At 41.6% G+C, this 17694-nt stretch overlaps 1 protein-coding gene across 13 annotated transcripts in view; it reads right to left on the reverse strand.

The window, feature by feature from the left end:
• Positions 1-17694, reverse strand: part of SLC16A12 (solute carrier family 16 member 12) — a 159920-nt gene that overhangs the window by 123310 nt on the left and 18916 nt on the right. For 9 of the 13 annotated variants that reach the window (XR_012512883.1, XM_074382553.1, XM_074382554.1 and 6 more), the window contains one exon: positions 17487-17568. The exons of the other annotated variants lie outside the window; for them this stretch is intronic. The gene's annotated coding sequence lies outside the window, so the exon portion shown is untranslated. The remainder of the gene's footprint in view (positions 1-17486; positions 17569-17694) is intronic. 13 annotated transcript variants of the gene reach the window in all.

Consider the following 17694-nt stretch of genomic DNA (forward strand, 5'->3'; position numbering starts at 1 on the left):
CACCAAAATCTCACAAATCACCACTAAAGAACTTACTCATGTAACCAAACACCACCTGTTCCTCAACAACCTATGGCAATTAAAAAAAAAAAAACAAACTTTTTTTTTTAAAGAAAGTAATACCTTATTACCATTTTACAATGAAAAAGTAATAAAGTTTTTACTTTGGGATAAGAAAAATAGAAATAGAAAAGGCAAATTAAGGCAAAGACATAAAATAGAACTAAGGAGGATATTAATTAATATTAAAATCAATCCACTTCTACAGGGAGGCCACAATAGTTGACCTTAAAATTTGTAACACATAGACTGTAAAGGGAAACCCAGTCAGTTACAACATTATTTATAATATCCATCAAGTACAGACAAACCAACTGGATTAAAGCCAGTTTTTTTTCCTAACAACAATAATAGTGAACACTTACTTTGTGCTTAGCATATACATTGCACTTGCACCATTCATTTAATCCTTTCAACAATACAAGAGAATGCTAAAACTATCAGTGCCATTTTATCAATAGTGACATAAAGCCACACAGAAGTTAATGATGCACCAGTATCAACACAGGTGTTCAAACCAGTCCTAGATTGCTGAGTACAGATACTTGATGCTGGAATTCAGTCAGAGTAATTTTTAACCACTATGGTACCTTCCCAATTCTTCACAAATAAACTGTGTGATATAAGACTAACATCCTCACCATTCTTACAGCACGTACAGTAACACATCTTGGAGGACTTTTTAGGTTGGACTTTAGGTTTAAAGTTGTGTAGAAGGCAGCACTCCCTTGCTTAAAACTCCAGGGCTGGGCCACAGTGGCTCATGCCTGTAATCCCAGCACCTTGGGAGACCAAGGTGGGTGGATCACGAGGTCAGGAGTTCAAGACCACCCTGGCCAACATGGTAAAACCCCATCTCTACTAAAGATACAAAAGAGTTAGCCAGGCATGGTGGCACACACCTGTAATCCCAGCTACTTGGGAGTCTGAGGCCAGAGAATTGCTTGAATCCGGGAGGCACTGAGCTGATATCATGCCATTGCACTCCAGCCCAGGCAACAGTGCGAGACTCTGTCTCAAAAAAAAAAAGTAATGCCCACAGAAATTCCTAGTACAACTGAAAATTAGATCCTGCATGCATTCACCTGCTTATGGGCAAAGCTTCTAAGCAGAACTCAGCAGCTTGCCCAGGAGTTTGCAGCATTTCAGAGCCACACACTAGAGAGCTATCAGAAATGTGTCACGTGCCTTGAGCCGTGAGGACTGTAGAAGCAAATAAACATCAGTCTTCTTGGCTCTACATGTGCCAGGCACTGCTAAGTCAACACCCCTTCCATAAGGAGTGTGCATTTAAGTTTCCAGCTGCCAAATCATAATGGTTGTCACAGATGGAGACCAACATGATTCATAAATATTAATTTGGCAGAGGATCAGGAATTCCCCAACTTCACGTCGACTAGGCTTCCATCTGTCCAAGGAAGCAAACAGTGCTTTCTCTTATCTCTTAATCAAAGGCTGAAAAGATGAGCAATGGTGATCGGCAAAGCTTGTAGGAAGCGTGTTCTAACTACAATCAAAACTACAATTCATGATCAGGATCAGGGGGTTCCTATTTGGCAATAAGTACCTTGTCAAAACAGACAAGCACTTAGCTCATCTCTTTCCGGTGACTGTTCTCAAAAGTAGCCCCAAGTCACTAGATACAGTATGAGAGAGAACAAGGCAACATTCTCTTTGCATAACAAATCTTAGGACATCATAAACACATCAGAGTCACTTATTTCTCACTTAACTGACTCCTGCCTTTTCTTTTTTACATTATTTTTCTTTTACATTAAATATGCCTTACTAAAGTGTTGGGTCCTTAATTGGCATCCTTATATAAACACAGGCCTTGTTTTATTTGAAAAAGACTGAAAAGTAAGGTGACTCACTTTGTCAAATAGGAAAACCCACAAACAATGAACGTAATACCCTTTAATCTGCAGTTGCTGTTCCAATCCCACTTAGAATTATAAAAGATCCCCATAAAATCTCATTAACCTGTCCAAGACCTCTCTCTTAACGGCTTTCTGCTTCTTCCATGCAGATGCACAGCATGATGAAGTAGATGAAATATGAAGTGATTTCACGCCATAGGGAGAGAGAAAGAAGGAGAAGTCCAGTAAGGGCATAGAGCATATGGACTTCTAGATGTGCCCAAATGACAAAGAGATGTGGTGAGTCAGAAACACCGGTCTGAAAAGACCACAGGGCCAGGTGGGTCAAGAAGGGTGGGTGTGTTCAGAGTCACTGGGGAAGGCAAGTCCACAGTAAGATTAAGAAGAGACTGGAAGGAAATAAAGATGCTTGTGGTGGTCTCTGCAATTGTTCCCATATAATTTGGGCCACAGAGGCCACTGTAGCCAGCTGGGGCCTCAGTTATAGGAAGGAGTGGGAGGCCTGAGCAGAGGCTGTAGAGGAAGATAAGTCTATTACCAGAGGCTGGAAGTGAAGGAGGAAGTCAAGAGCAAGCCAAAACCCCAGGGTATCAAATACTTCTCATTTGAGAATTATGCAGAAAACAGCACAAGGAAGACATGTCGAGAGAAAATGAACAGCAATGTCTTGTTCAGTTACAAAATGATTAAGAAATGGAATTTTACTCTCATGCCTTCCCAATACACAATTTTCTCAGCTTCAACTTCCATCTCTATGAGGCCTCAAAATTAGTCATCAGATTTTACCACCCTTTTCCATAGCTACACAATATAGTTCAAGTTCAAACAGCTCTGAAAGTCCCTTTCCCTTTGCTTCAAATTCTTGGCCCTGCAACTAAGCAGGCAGAATCATCCTGTCAAAACAAAACAAAAAAGTCTCCCCTAAAAGGTCACTGATCATTGATTAAAACAGTCAGTCTCATGTAAAGAGTCCATTAACTAGTTGCAAAGAGGCTCTTCGCTAGTGCCTTTCCTTATCACCTGTTCCCTGGTTCACCAAGCCCTCTAACCCTAAAACACAAACATACTTCCAACCCACCCTTTCAGCAGGCCCATAATCAAATGCAGAAGCTGAAAGAAAAAAAAACAATAATATTCTACCCTAGACAACCCTTGTTTTCATAAAGGTAGTAATTGGCTCTAAGATTTTCTACTTTTTCCGAGTTGGTGCATATGGAATCATTATTGCTTTTGATGCTGACATAAATACTTGCTATGAGCCTCAAAAGTCTTCAGAAAACTACAGAATATACAGTGTCACAAACTAGAAAGAAAGTACTCTCCCAGGTGTAATTAACTAAGATGACCAGCCAAAAGCTTGGTGAGCGAACAAACCCAAAAAGGAGATTTCTTTGCGCTAAAAACCAAGATAGGGGAGGAAGGTGGATGACAGCAGTGGAAAGACACATGCTGAGGCCTGATTACAATGTTGTGAGAGTCTAATCCACTGCAAACAAGCCCTGGTTCTGCTTCACAGGGCAGAGGAACGTGCAGTTTCAAGCACCAGAACATCATCGGAGGGACCCAGGGTACAGAGTGTGCTGGGCAGCATAAGTCCCAAGTCAAGAAAGATGAGAACCCAGGTGAAGGCTGAGCAGACAGAGCAAACGGAAGTTGCTGTCAACCTCTGAATTGATGCAGCTCAATTCTGAGTGTCAAGCATTTTTATTTACACGTGTTATACATCCTTGATGCAGAAAAAGAAGAAAATTGAGCAAAAAGACAATAAAAATCATCCACACCTGCCACCCAAATAGGCACTACTTTTATTTGGAATACTTTGAAAAATTACTTTACATACTTATATATGTATGTAAATATATATCTTAAAGAACAAACCTGTGGTGTCACATTCCTTATAATGGCTACTATTTTTTTAAATGAAAATAAAAAGTGTTGGTAAGGATGTGAAGAAATTTGAACCCTTGTGCAATACCGGTGGAACTGTAAAACAGAACAGCCCCTGTAAAAAACAGCATGGTGGTTCCTCAAAATATTAAAAACAGAATTACCTGGTCAGGCGCAGTGGCTCATGCCTGCAATCCCAGTACTTTGGGAGGCCAAGGCAGGTGGATCACTTGAGATCAGGAGTTTGAGACCAGCCTGACCAATATGGTCAAACCCTGTCTCTATTAAAAACACAAAAATTAGCTGGGCATTTTGGTGCATGACTGTAGTCCCAGCTACTAGGGAGGCTGAGACAGGAGAACTGCTTGAACCCAGAAGGTGGCGGTTGCAATGAGCCAAGATTTTGCCACCGCACTCCAACCTGGGTAACAGAGCAAGGCTCTATCTCAAAAAAAAAAAAAAAAAAAACAAAAAAAAAACACAACAACAACAACAACCACAATTACCATATGATCCAGAAATTCCACTTTCAGATATATACCCAAAAGAATTAAAAGCAAGGACTCAAATAAATATTTGTATACCCATGTTTATAGACACATTATTCACAATAGCCCCAAAATGGAAGCAAACGAAGTGTTTATTGATGGATGAATTGATAGACAAAATGTAGTACATAATGTATTATTCAGCCTTATAAAGGAAGGACATTCTGATATATATTACACAATGAATGAAACCTAAAGACATTATGCTAAGAAAAAAAAAGCTAGTCACAAAAAGACAAATATTGTATGATTCCACTTATGTGAGGTCTTTAGTGTAGTCAAACTCATAGACATGAAAAGTGGAAGGTGGTTGCCAGGGACTGAGAGAAGGAAGAATGGGGAGTTAGTGTTTAATGGGCACAGAGTTTCAGTCTGGGAAAATAAAAAAGTTCTGGAGATGGATGGTAGCAATGAACGTACAACAATGCAAACGGTGTACATACTTCTAATAGGGTAAGAAATATTTGGTGTCTTCACTCCCTGCCACAAGGAGTTTTAAGAAAACCTCAAGCTTTGTAAGTGATGTTTCTTTTTGCATACTAATGAGATGACTAGTGGCTGGGAGCTCCTGGGCAGCCTCAGGTTGAAGGGAAGCCAAACTTGTGATTAGAGGGTTGGAATTTTCAGCCCCAACCTCAGCCACCCTTGACCTTAGGAGAGGGAATAGGGCCTGGAGATTGACTTAACCATCAATGGTCAATGAATATTGCCTGTGCAATTATGCCTCCACTAAAATCCAAGAGAGCCCCCAAGCTGGTGAACAAGAATTCATCCACAAGCCAAAGGTCTGGGAGAAGAGAAGCCTGGGAACCCCCTAGACCTTGCCCTACGCACCTCTTCATTGGGCTGTTCATTTGCATCTTTCAATATATCCTTACAAACTGCTAATCTAGGAAGTAGATTGTTTTCCTGAGTTCTGTGAGCCATTCTAGCAAATGACCAAACCCAAGAGGGGCTTGAAAGCTCTGATTTATAGCAGGTCAGGTCAAAATATGGATGACAACCTAGACTTGGAATTGGCAGCTTAAGTGTGGCAGTCTTATGGGACAGAACCCTTAACCTGTGGGATCTGCAATCTTAAGGTAGATAGTTTCAGAACTGAGTTAAATTGCAGGACGCCCAGGTGGTATCTGCAGAGAACTGAATGACTGCTCAGTGTGGAAAATCCCCACACATCTGGTGTCAAAGTCAAGGATTGAGAATAGACTAGAGAGAACAGTTTGTTTTTCCTATTGACTACTTATTGACACAAAATTATACCTTTGAAATGGTTAAAATAGTAAATTTCACATTACCTACATTTACCATAATTTTTTAAAAAAACAAAACTTTGATCATTTTATCTATATTTGCTCTTTTCACATAATATGATACTATGGATATATATCTATGTTAATAAATGTACTGTCTGATCATTTTAATGCTGCAAAGTATTTGATTGTTTGAACACACTGTTACTGACTTTACCAATCCCCTATTTTGGACAGTTAGGTTGTCTCCAATTTCTCTTTCCCAAAAAGATGTGTGATTCAATCACATGATGTATCAGGTCACACTGTATTCCTGATGGTTCTTCCTTTGGACTCACTGTGGTCATTCACAAATATTTTTTAAATCTGACACTAAAATTAAAGAATATCATATTCCCTCACCATTAAAAATATTTATCAATCACTTGCATTTGTAATGAATTAATAACAAATATAATGATTAATACTTAATATAAAATATTTATAAAATGTACACCTTGAAACATCACAGAGCATAAAAAGTTAGACTTGTTACTAATCAAATGTGACTTGATGGGTAAAATTTAAAATATTTAGCACGAGGCGGATAACACTGAGAAATCAGAGATCAGTAGAACAAGGGGCTATTCAGACCAGTGCCCACCAGCTGACGATTAGCCCTGACCCCAATGAAACCATTTAACCCAGGAATATGTGGTTAAATGAGCATTCTTAAGTAAAACTTTCTGGAAAGGTCCTATATTTTGTTGGTTGCCCAAAGAAGGAGGCGCATATTTGGGGAAAGAGAAGTCAGACTCTGGGTAGATAAAAGTGTAAAAGTGTGATATCCCTGTGGGACCTCTAGATGGGCCTGTTAGATGAACTGGTCAAGAGCCCAAGAGAGAGATCTAGTGTCCAGATGTATACATGGAGGTCAGAGCATTCAGTTGGCAACTGAAATCCTAAAGAGCAGGGATTCTCAGATTTTCCTAGCTACTGCCTGTTAAATGGCAGATTCAGATTCGGCAGTTTGGGTGGAATCTGAAATTGACATTTCTGATAAACTCACAACTGACGCCTTTGCTGGTCTACAAACCCTAAAAGTAGCAAGGTGCCTTGTGGGTAGGTGGAAGAAAAGAGAGATTAGGAAGGGTTAGGAAAAGAGGCAGTTGCAAGGAAATTGAGAAACTGTGGCCAGAAAGATAAAAAGAAGTCCAGGAGAGCTTGGTGTCACTGAAGTCAAAGAAGAAAGAAATGACACTATCAGAGGACTGTGCCTGTCTTAGCTCAGGTTGCTAAAATAAAGTCCCATAGGCTAGTGGCTTAAGCAACAGATATTTGCTTTTCTTAAAGTTCTGGAGGTTGGGTGTCTGAGAACAGGGTGCCAGCATGTTTGGGTTCTGGTGAATGCCCTCTTCCTGGCCTGTAAACAATGGCCCTCTAGTTGTGTGCTTGCTTACATGGTCTTTTCTCAGAGCATATATGGGGAGAGACAGATTTTTCTCTCTTCCTCTTCTCATCTGGACACTAATTCCATCATGAGGGCTCCACCCTTGCGACCTCATCTAAACCTAATCACTTCCCAAAGGCCCCACTTCCAAATACCATCACATTGGGGGTGACAATGTTTCCCCAATGTTTATAGGGCTTAAACATATAAATTTGGGGGGAGACAAACCATCAATCCACAATAGTGCCCACTGTACTTTGTAGAGATGAAAAGGGGCAGGCTGAGCATAGTGGCTCACGTCTGTAATTCCAGGACTTTGGGAGGTCAAGGCAGGCAGATCACCTGAGGTGTGGAGAACCGCTTAAACCCAGGAGGCAGAGATTGCAGTGACCCGAGATTGCACCACTGCACTCCATCCTGGGCGACAAAGCAAGACTCTGACTCAAAAATAAGAAAACGAAAAGGGGACTCTTAGGTGCTAGGCAGCAATTTCAGTGGATGATGTGATTACATGAGGACACGTGGATTTCCCAAGACCACTTCTGTAATACCTACAGCCTATCAGGGTTCTCAAATCCCTCCAGTAGAAAATCCCCACATCTGGAACAATAAGACCCTCATTTGGCAGAATTAATATGCTCCAAGTTCACATGCAAAGAGGCTCCTGAAACAGGAATTCATGCCACAGACATCCATATCCTCAGTATTCACACATTTGCTAAAACACAGCCACTCAGGGTATTGAAGTCAATATCAGAGGACTCTATTCCCCTCCAGCCGCCTGCTTTTTCTCTCTCAACAATGACCCATTTTGCCTCACATTACAGGCACAGCAGAAGTTCCATTTGTTGAAGATAAGTGCAGTCCCAGATGCTTCTTATCCCCGTTTTCCCACAAGAAGCTCAAGAAGAGGCATATGGTTTCCCAGGTCCAAGCTCCCAGTCTTGTTATTATAGTGAGCTCATCAGAGTCACAGTGCAGAAAGCCCTGCTTGTGTTGCCCAAAGAAAACCAGGCCTGCAAGAGCACCCCCTGCACTCTCCAGCCTGGAGCCATGGAATTCATGACTGTGGCCTTGGTAAATCACTAAGTCATCATGAATTAACCACAGAAAGCCATCACAATCGGTACCATAACAGGAGAAAGAAATGGGATTTTCACAATGAGCTTTTATTTTCAATTAAACAGCAAGACTAGAATTAAATAAACCAGGTACTGCCTTGCAGAGCCAGTAATATAATTATGGTCATTTGGGATGTTATAGCACCAGACCAAGCAGAATGCCAAAAATAAACTATCTCTACTTATATTATATAGTAAATCTTATTTATACAGAATCTTAGCTGTGTGAAAAAGGCCTAAAAGCTAACAAAATCTAAATCCATACAATTTACTCACAGGAACACACCAGTAAGTCTGACTCATTTACTCTTATTAGTTCTTTGTTATCTAAGGCAGCAGCAGATTCGAATGTAAACTCCGAAAGGCAGGAATTTTTGTTGATTTTGTTCACGATCTATCCCTATCACCAAGAGCAGAACTTAAGTATCTGTCAAATGAGAGATTGAGATATGTCGGTGAGAGATTGAGCCCTGACGCGTCCTCTCCAGTTTGGCTGTGGTCCAGTCCTTCCCGATGATGTCACCGCTCAGCTACTTCACGCCAGAGGCCCCAAAAACATCTGTCTTTGCAACCTCTGGTTTAAATGCTGTGCCAGACCATTAACTTGAAAACAGAAACTCTAAATAACTGATGAGATGTATTTTAGGAATGTAAATACTTTCTCTGTGATCTTGTTTCCACTGGTGATTTGGTTAGCACCGTGTTTTTAACTGGCAAGGTAAATTGTTTCCTACCAGACTATAAACTCCTTCAGACTGGGTATTAGGGCAAATTGGCTGAATTAAGCTGGAAAGTGAAATTTTAGCTCAGTTCTCAGGCTTCGCGCCCTTTGCTCCTTCCAAACTGAACTCCATCTGGACAGGAATAGAGTGTCTGAGTAATTGTTTTTTGATCCTCTGATGCTACCTAGCAGACTGTAGGCACTCAATGGCTTCCTGGTTTTCAATTTGAATGGCAACACTTCTTTTTGGACTAACATTCTGTTGCAAGAGTTTTCTGGCCCTACTGATATTTCAGTAAGGGCCAGGAATGCACTAAATCCATAGTAAGCAATTGATTCTTGCTAAGGCTTGATTTAAGAAAAATTCAAATGTTTAAAAGCCACATTGGCTTGTTTGTTTAATTTGAAATAAAAATTGTACCAGGCATGATGGCTCATACCTGTAATCCCAGCACTTCGGGAGGCCGAGGCAGGATGATCGCTTGAGGCCGGGAGTTTGAGATTAGCCTGGGCAATATATCAAGACTCCGTCTCTATGGAAAAAATTTTAAAACTAGCCAGGTGCAGTGGTGTGTACCTGTAATCCCATCTACTTAGGAGGGTAAGGCAAAAGGATCCCTTGATCTCAGGAGTTCAAGCCTGCAGTGAGCTATAATTTTGCCACGGTACTCCAGCCTGGGTGACAAGGTAAAACCCCATCTCAAAAAAGAAAGAAAAAGAAAATAGCTTCTTAAGTTCTAGGGGGAGGTGGGCAGAGCAATAGGACGGAATAGAAATGTACATTCTTACTATAGAAATGTACATTCTCACTACCTAGAATACCACCATTTTTTTTTTTTTTTTTTTTTGAGACAGGGTCTTACTCTGACACACCAGCTGGAATGCAGTAGCACAATCATAGCATGTTGTAACCTCTCCTGGGCTCAAGCAATTCTACTGCCTCAGCCTCTCAAGTAGCCAGAACTATAACCACATGCCACTTACCCAGGTAATTTAATTTTTTTTTTTTTTTTTTTTTTTTGTAGAGACTGGGGCCTCCCTATGCTGTCCAGGCTAGTCTCAACTCCTAGCGTCAAACAGTCCTCCTGCCTTGGCCTCCCAAACCCCTGGGGTTACAAGGATGAGCCATTATACCTGTCTCCAACTTTATTGAATAGAGGAATGTCACTACTTTTTAAATCAAGAAGTTCCTGTCTGGGCATCTCTGAGAAATAACGACACAGGGGTGGTTGGCAGTAACAACACAGCTGGGCATTTTTCTCATTCTCGATATTTATATAACACTTCACAGTTCATAAGAGGTAGCCGCTATCCCAACTATTCTTCAAGAAAATGATTTCCATATTCCCACAGTTCTAGAATAACATAAACTGTGAGTTATCCCTCTATTACAAAGTTTCAAGAAAAAGGACAAATTAAGAAACACTACTGTATTAAATATGTACACCTAAGATGCCAATCACATCTTATTTCAGAAACACTAAAATAAGGAAGGAAAAAGGGGGACCTTAGACTTGGGGAAAACAGACTAGGTGTCTAATCTTGAAGTGACTTGCTCAAAGCCACTCAAATGATTTACCTGCAGAACTAGTGTTAGGGCTTCTTCACTCCTTTCATGCATCAGTAGCTGGGCACCGATAAGTGCAGTCACAGGACAAACAGAGACAAACAAGAGGCGGTCCCTGGGCCTCCTGGAATCCCTCCACTGGTAAGGGGCTCTGTTCTCTACTTTTTAAATCAAGAAGTTATGTCAGATCCCACCTACTTAGAGGATAAGTTAGGAGAATCCCTTGAGCCCAGGAGTTCAAAGCTGCACTGAGCTATAACTGTGCCACTGTACTCCAGCCTAGGTGACAAAGTGAAACCCATCTCAAGAGAGAGAGAGAGAGAGAGAGAGAGAGAGAGAGAGAGAGAAGGAAGGAAGGAAGAAAAGGAAGGAAGGAAAGAAAGAAAGAAAATAGCTTATTGAGTTCTGGTGGAGGGGGGCAGGCAGGGCGATGGGACAGAATAGAAATGCACATTCTTACTACCTAGCATACCACCTTTTCTTTTCTTTTTTTTAGAGACAGGGTCTCACTCTGACACCCAAGCTGACTTCCCAAGTGGGAAGTCAGAACAGTGCAGGCAGAAAGCCAGCGAGCACAAAGAGCTCTCCACTCCCAAAAGGGTTGGCTGTCAGGGCACTCTGGCTCTCTCTGTTGCTGTTAAACTTCAGCGTGTCCTGGTCCCCAGAGCCCAGAATGCCACCAGCCTCACCCAGGTAGGTCCTGGAAAAGACAAGCTGCACCTACCCCCAGCAGCTGTTCTGGCTGGCTGAAGAGAGGCACAGCTGGCTTCCTTAGGCAATTTGTACATGAAAGAAAGGTGGCCTGGGAGCACACCAAATTGTTCACAGTGCAAGCCTGAGGGATGAGAGGTGGTGGAGAGAGCAGTATCCTCTTTATGCCCTTCTCTAAATTATGGATTGTTTTAGAGGTAATTTTAAAAATTCAAATATGGAAAAAGAAACCAAGAAAAGTGAAGAACATGCCAGCTGGATTTAGAAAGGTTAGGGGGGAAATCCAGGCTTTCCCATTGACTTGAGTGACCTGGAACAAGTGACCTCCTGGGCCTCCATTTTCTACCTACTCATAGGGTTACTCTGGAGCCCTCCCGCAAAAAGCACTCTCTTTCCACCTTCCCGACAATCCTGGCCACACTTGTGGTCATTGCTGGTGGACCCTTATGTGGCAGGGGTGGTTCCACTTTCTGCTTTATCCTATTATCATATCTAACCCATTAGGGAGTTAAAATTGCCTGGGGAAATGTACAGGCAGAAAACAAAACATAAACACTCAATATATATTATATACTAAATATACACTATGATCACAACTATGATATTTTTAAAAAATATTTTAGAATAGTGGTGGTTGCTACATAGCTTCAGCATAGGTGTATCTTAGGGCAGGTAGGAAGAGTTGGGGAGAAGTATTTTAGGAATTGTTGAAAGAATTGTATAGGACATTCAGTTATATGAATGAAAGTCTTGTCACTTTCACCACAACTCCAAAACACATATCCCATATCGATACTGTGTCACAAACATGGAAACAAAAGACACTGGGGCCTACTTAAAGGGGCAGGGTGGGAAAAAGGTGAGGGTCAAAAAACTACATATCGAGTACTATCCTCACTACCTGGGTGAAAAAAATCATTTATACACCAAACCCCACTGACACACAATTTACCCATTGAACAAACCTGCACATGTATCCCCTGAACCTAACACAAAAGTTGAGAGAGAAAAAATACCCTATCAGCAAAATCTGGTATCTCCCAATTCTTTTCCCCTATCAACTTCCTCATAAATTGTTTGAGAATAAAGCAGGGATCCCAGCGTGAGAACCAGAACTATGAATAAAAAGCAGATGTGTCTGAAATATAGGCCCTCAGGGAGTGTATGTATACACAGGAGCAGGAAGCCTCTTGAGAAGGAACTCACACCAACGCGAGGATTAATTCAGATGCACAAGTTTAGTTTCCCCCCAAGACTCTACGAACTAATAGGCAGGAATTGATGTGGACTGGATTTCCTCAAGTTTTAGTTTCAGGCTGAACCATGGAAACACCATTTTTATTGTCATTGCAGCGGGTAGAGGGTCCAAGGAAAAGAATGTTACATGGCAACAGAACGATTCAGATTTTCTGGAAATCTTTTATGATTCCAGACATATAAAGCATCATACAAAGGCCAGGTGTGGTGGCTCACACCTGTAATCTCAGTACTTTGGGAGGCCAAGGTGGGCAGATCACAAGGTCAGGAATTCGAGACCAGCTTGGCCAACATAGTGAAAGCCCTTCTGTACTAAAAATACAAAAATTGGTTAGGTGTGGTAGTGGGTGCCTGTAATCCCAGCTACTCAGGAGGCTAAGGCAGGAGAATTGCTTCAACCCAGGAGGCGGAGGTTGCAGTGAGCCGAGATTGTGCCACTGCACACCAGGCTGGGTGACAGAGCAAGACTCCATCTCGGAAAAAAAAAAAAAATCATGCAAAGAGAAAATGCATATTTCTAAAATAGCACTACAAATATATCATTGTCACCATCCAAAAAGCTTCCACAAACCAATCAGGCAATCTATATAAAAAGAAGTTCAATCCCTTTGACCCACCTACCAAAACTGCTTCAGGAAAACTGTCATTAGAATACAAACCAAAAATATGGAAAAAGGTCATGTCACATTATGCTCAAAGCAAGGCAATTTGCAACATCAAAAAATTATGTCCCTACCTTCTAACTTCAAACCTCACTGACAGGTCCCATGGTCACTAAGCCTCAATACAATACAAATTCAAGCTTGACTTCTTCATGAGGTTAAAATTAGCCAATACATATTCAAGAACTCAATAAGCATTTCTAAATCCCTCTACTATTTCAAAAGTTTAAAAAAGCAAAAAGCTCAATAAAATAACAGTAGAAACAAAAGCATCAAATGTTTGAAAAGCACACATACACTTGTGTTTTGGAAATCACCTCTGCAGTGAGCCCTGAGCTAGTTAGCAAATGGCAGTCGCTGGTGGAGAGAAGAGCAACTGTCCAAGGCCCCATGGCCAGCTGCCACTACTTGGTTATATGGGCCAAAACAAAAAACAAAAACCCTGGGTGAAACTGAACCCATACCTGTTCTCTGCCCCTGCCCTTGAGCCTTAAGGCTTCAGACCTCAGCTTAACTGAAATTGGAAATAAAGTACTTAGTACAGTACCTGGAGTAATAAAGGGAATGCAGTTAAGCCTCCAGCCAGTGCCTGGAACATGTACATGCTCAGTAAATGGAAGTATTGTTGTCCTTATCAGTATTTTTACTATTAAATGAGTAAGTCACATTTGTATAGCAACTCAGAGTTTATGTAAAGTGCTTTCAATCCCCGCAACAATCTTGTAAGAGAAAACTGAGGCTCATGGAAGGTGGTAATCTGTCCAAGTTCATGGTTGGGGACTTGAGTGCCAGCCAAGTCTCCTTCCCCTTAGTAGGGCTGTCTGAATCTGACAATAATGCCTTGTCTCTGCCATGGACATTGTACCTGATCCCATTATAATTGATTCCAGTCCAAGCGAAGCCAATCCAAGTCGAGGTTTCTGTTTCTTATACCCCAAAAAACCCTACCAAGTACATTTTATACTCATAGCACTTATGGATCAGACTTGGTACACATATTCTATGCCTGAGCAATAGCTCCATATCATCACATGTGGGGCTTTTTTTTTTTTTTTTTTTTTTTTTTGAGACGGAGTTTCGCTCTTGTTACCCAGGCTGGCGTGCAATGGTGCGATCTCGGCTCACCGCAACCTCCGCCTCCTGGGTTCAGGCAATTCTCCTGCCTCAGCCTCCCGAGTAGCTGGGACTACAGGCATGCACCACCATGTCCAGCTAATTTTTGTATTTTTAGTGAAGACGGGGTTTCACCTCGTTGACCAGGATGGTCTCGATCTCTTGACCTCGTGATCCACCCACCTCAGCCTCCCAAAGTGCTGGGATTATAGGCGCGAGCCACCGCACCCAGCACATGTGGGGCTTTCTAAGCTTACATCAGATCTAACTTTGATTTCCTAGAATCCTACATGGACAGAGGACAAAAAGAAACAATGGTATGTACAGCTGTACAAAGGAAACACATATTACTGGTTTCCCATCACATGACTAACTAGAGAAGCAGAGGACACCACACTGAGTCCCACTGAAGCTTCCGGCCCCTCTCCCACGACCCCCATCCCCACATGTCATAACAAACTTCCACATCTGGAAGCCTGATGATCTTCAGCTGCCTCTCTGTCCAGAGAGGGTCACACTGCACATTAGCAGGAGAATCTTAAGAAAGAGGGAGGAGGAGGAAGAGGAGGAGGTTTCATCAAGGTATTTAGTCTTTTCTTCCAATTGTAATTTGGCTAAAGCATCCAAAGTTACCTATGCCACGTGTTGTTTTTCCAATTCATACTTCAAGTTCTTTTTCAAAAACAGCAATGCAAAATATAAGCTATGCAACTGTCCTTTGACAACGCAATGTACTATTGAGATTATCAAGTGGCCTTTATTGTACGTCAGAAACCAGCTATCCTTTTGTATATTTCCCTATTAGTGCCACACTTGGGTTGTGTCCTTCTGAAGTCCAGATCATCCTTAGGACTACCAGGCACATCCTCCAATGAGAGGCAAAGCCCAGTCAGCAGCTATCCAGCAGCTCTGTCATTCTCAGCTTCAAGCTTGACCACCTCATGTCCCACAGCATTCACCTCCAATCCATTTCAACCATGCACTCTCAAAGCTGCACTACCTACCTGTCATCGCAAATGCCAGCCCTCACTTCTGAAATCTAGAGTTTTATTGAGAATTAAGTATCCTTCTTGAATCCCAACTTTAATCCTCCAAATATCTCCAACTCCCTCTTATTGTACCTGGTTTCAACCCCTCGCCACTTTCACCCATTCCGTTAACTGGTCCTGCTCTCTTTTCCCTCTTCTTGGCAGCTAGACTTCATGATCCATCACTTTAATTGCTCTCTTGCTAGAAGCACCTCTATTCCAAACTACTAATCCCCAATTCTGCATCAATCCAAACACCCAAACATTTCCACTCCTATAACTGGTAAATCGAGTTTTACTAGAGGAAATCTCCTAATCTTGGAGATTAATGGCAAAACATTATTATGAATTCCAACAGAAATTAAGTGCTCGGTGTGACTCAGCAATAATATATTGCACCTGTTCCTTACACACCGGTTGTTTGAAATCTTAAGTATTCCATGTGCCTCTCATTTACAGCAGTACAGCATGATGGTACACAGCTTTGCATCCTGGTTCTGCCTCTTAGTCACCGTATAACCTCAGACAAGTGATTTCGCTTCTCTGTATTTCAGTTACCTCAATTGTAAAATTAGGACAATTCCATCTTCACAAGGTTGTGGCAAGAATTTAGTGAGTTATCTACCTAAGATATTTTAACAATGCTTGTGATATAGAAAGTGTCCAAAACATGTTAGTTACTATTTTGTAGACAGAACTGAGGCCATTAGATGGGATTTTCTTCCATTTCCTTTCCTTTCTTTCAGTTTGTTATTTTCCTCCATTTCCTATTTCTCCAATTTATTTATTTTTTTTTTATTTTATTTTTATTTATTTTTTTTTTTTTTTGAGACGGAGTTTCGCTCTTGTTACCCAGGCTGGAGTGCAATGGCGCATCTCGGCTCACCGCAACCTCCGCCTACTGGGTTCAGGCAATTCTCCTGCCTCAGCCTCCTGAGTAGCTGGGATTACAGGCACGTGCCACCATGCCCAGCTAATTTTTTGCATTTTTAGTAGAGACGGGGTTTCACCATATTGACCAGGATGGTCTCGATCCCTCGACCTCGTGATCCACCCGCCTCGGCCTCCCAAAGTCTCCAATTTATTCTTAACCACATTCATCCTTATTTTTTCTTCCTGTTTCAAAGAAAGACTTGTCACTCTATATTTAATCTTGCCAGCCAGTATCGCTTCTTATTTTTTCTACATTTTGAATCTTAGCTATAAATTTACTCATGTGTCTCTTTTCTGGAAAGCAGGAACGGAGAATGTGAAGGAAGAGAAAGGAAAAAGGGAAGGGAAGAGAAGGAAAAAGAGGGGAAGAGAAGGAAAAAGCAGGGAAGAAAACTCCTTTTCAACCTTACCACCCTTTCTGGCTCACACCGATTAGTAGGTTTCTTCCCTTCACAAACACAGTCTCTAAGGACTGTCTACACTGACAGTCTCCTCGCTTTTCTTCCCATTCCTACCTCAATGGAAGGAAATTTGCCTCCTGTGTCCTCCACACCACTCAGGCTGTTTTCGATATTATCACCAACGACTCCTAATTGCCAGTGGTTACTCTAGCATTTTTAATTGGCCAGTCTCTGTAGAATGTGGCACTGTTGACCTCTCTGTCATTACTGATACTTGTTCTTCCATGAGTTTCCCTGTTAGGAGTCTCTTCTGTTTATCCTTCCTTCCTACAGACCCCTGCTTCTTAGTTTCTTCTGCTAGATTCTCTTTCACTGACCACTCATTATATATTGTGTCATCATTCATTCATTTATTCAACAAACATATTAAACTTTTACCATATGTCAGGTACCATGATTGCTGCTAGGACCAGGTAAGCAGAGGCAGCTGAAGCACCACTCCAGGCACTATTCACAGTGCAGACACACTACACAGGCATATAAATGACACCACCCAAAGTTGTGCAATGGCAGTGATGCCATAAGGAAGATACAGTCCTTGCCATCTTGTTGGACCAGTGAAAAAGACCAAAACATAGCTAGATAATTAGAGAATAAAACAAAAGGTGTAATGACTGAGAGATGCCCTGGGTATAGTGTGAGCACAGCCTAGTTCTTCTCCACAGTTCTTTGACCTGTTTCATACCTCACTCTTTGCTTTTCCTCAGGTAATTACATCCGGACAAGTGATCTCAGATGAGCTTCTTAGTTTGATGATACACAAATTTGAATCTCTTGCCCAGAATAACAAACTTTCTACCACATGCCTTATAGGGCACCAAGAACCAGGAATATAAAAATAACAAATACAAGTCTTACCATGAGGCATTAATCTTGTTTCCCATCTGCACCACTTTAACAGATCCTCTGGGGCCTTTCTTCAAATCCCATTCAGAGTTATCTGTGTGAAATACAAGCTAATTTTATCACCAAACCCTCATTTCCACTCACTCCCTTGTTCAAAACTGCCAAAGCAAAATCAAAACCCCTTGGCAGTGTGATATACAAGACCCTGATGCTCTCGCTC

This window comes from Saimiri boliviensis, chromosome 12 (genome assembly GCF_048565385.1).
Source record: "Saimiri boliviensis isolate mSaiBol1 chromosome 12, mSaiBol1.pri, whole genome shotgun sequence".
Taxonomy (NCBI): Eukaryota; Metazoa; Chordata; class Mammalia; order Primates; family Cebidae; genus Saimiri; species Saimiri boliviensis.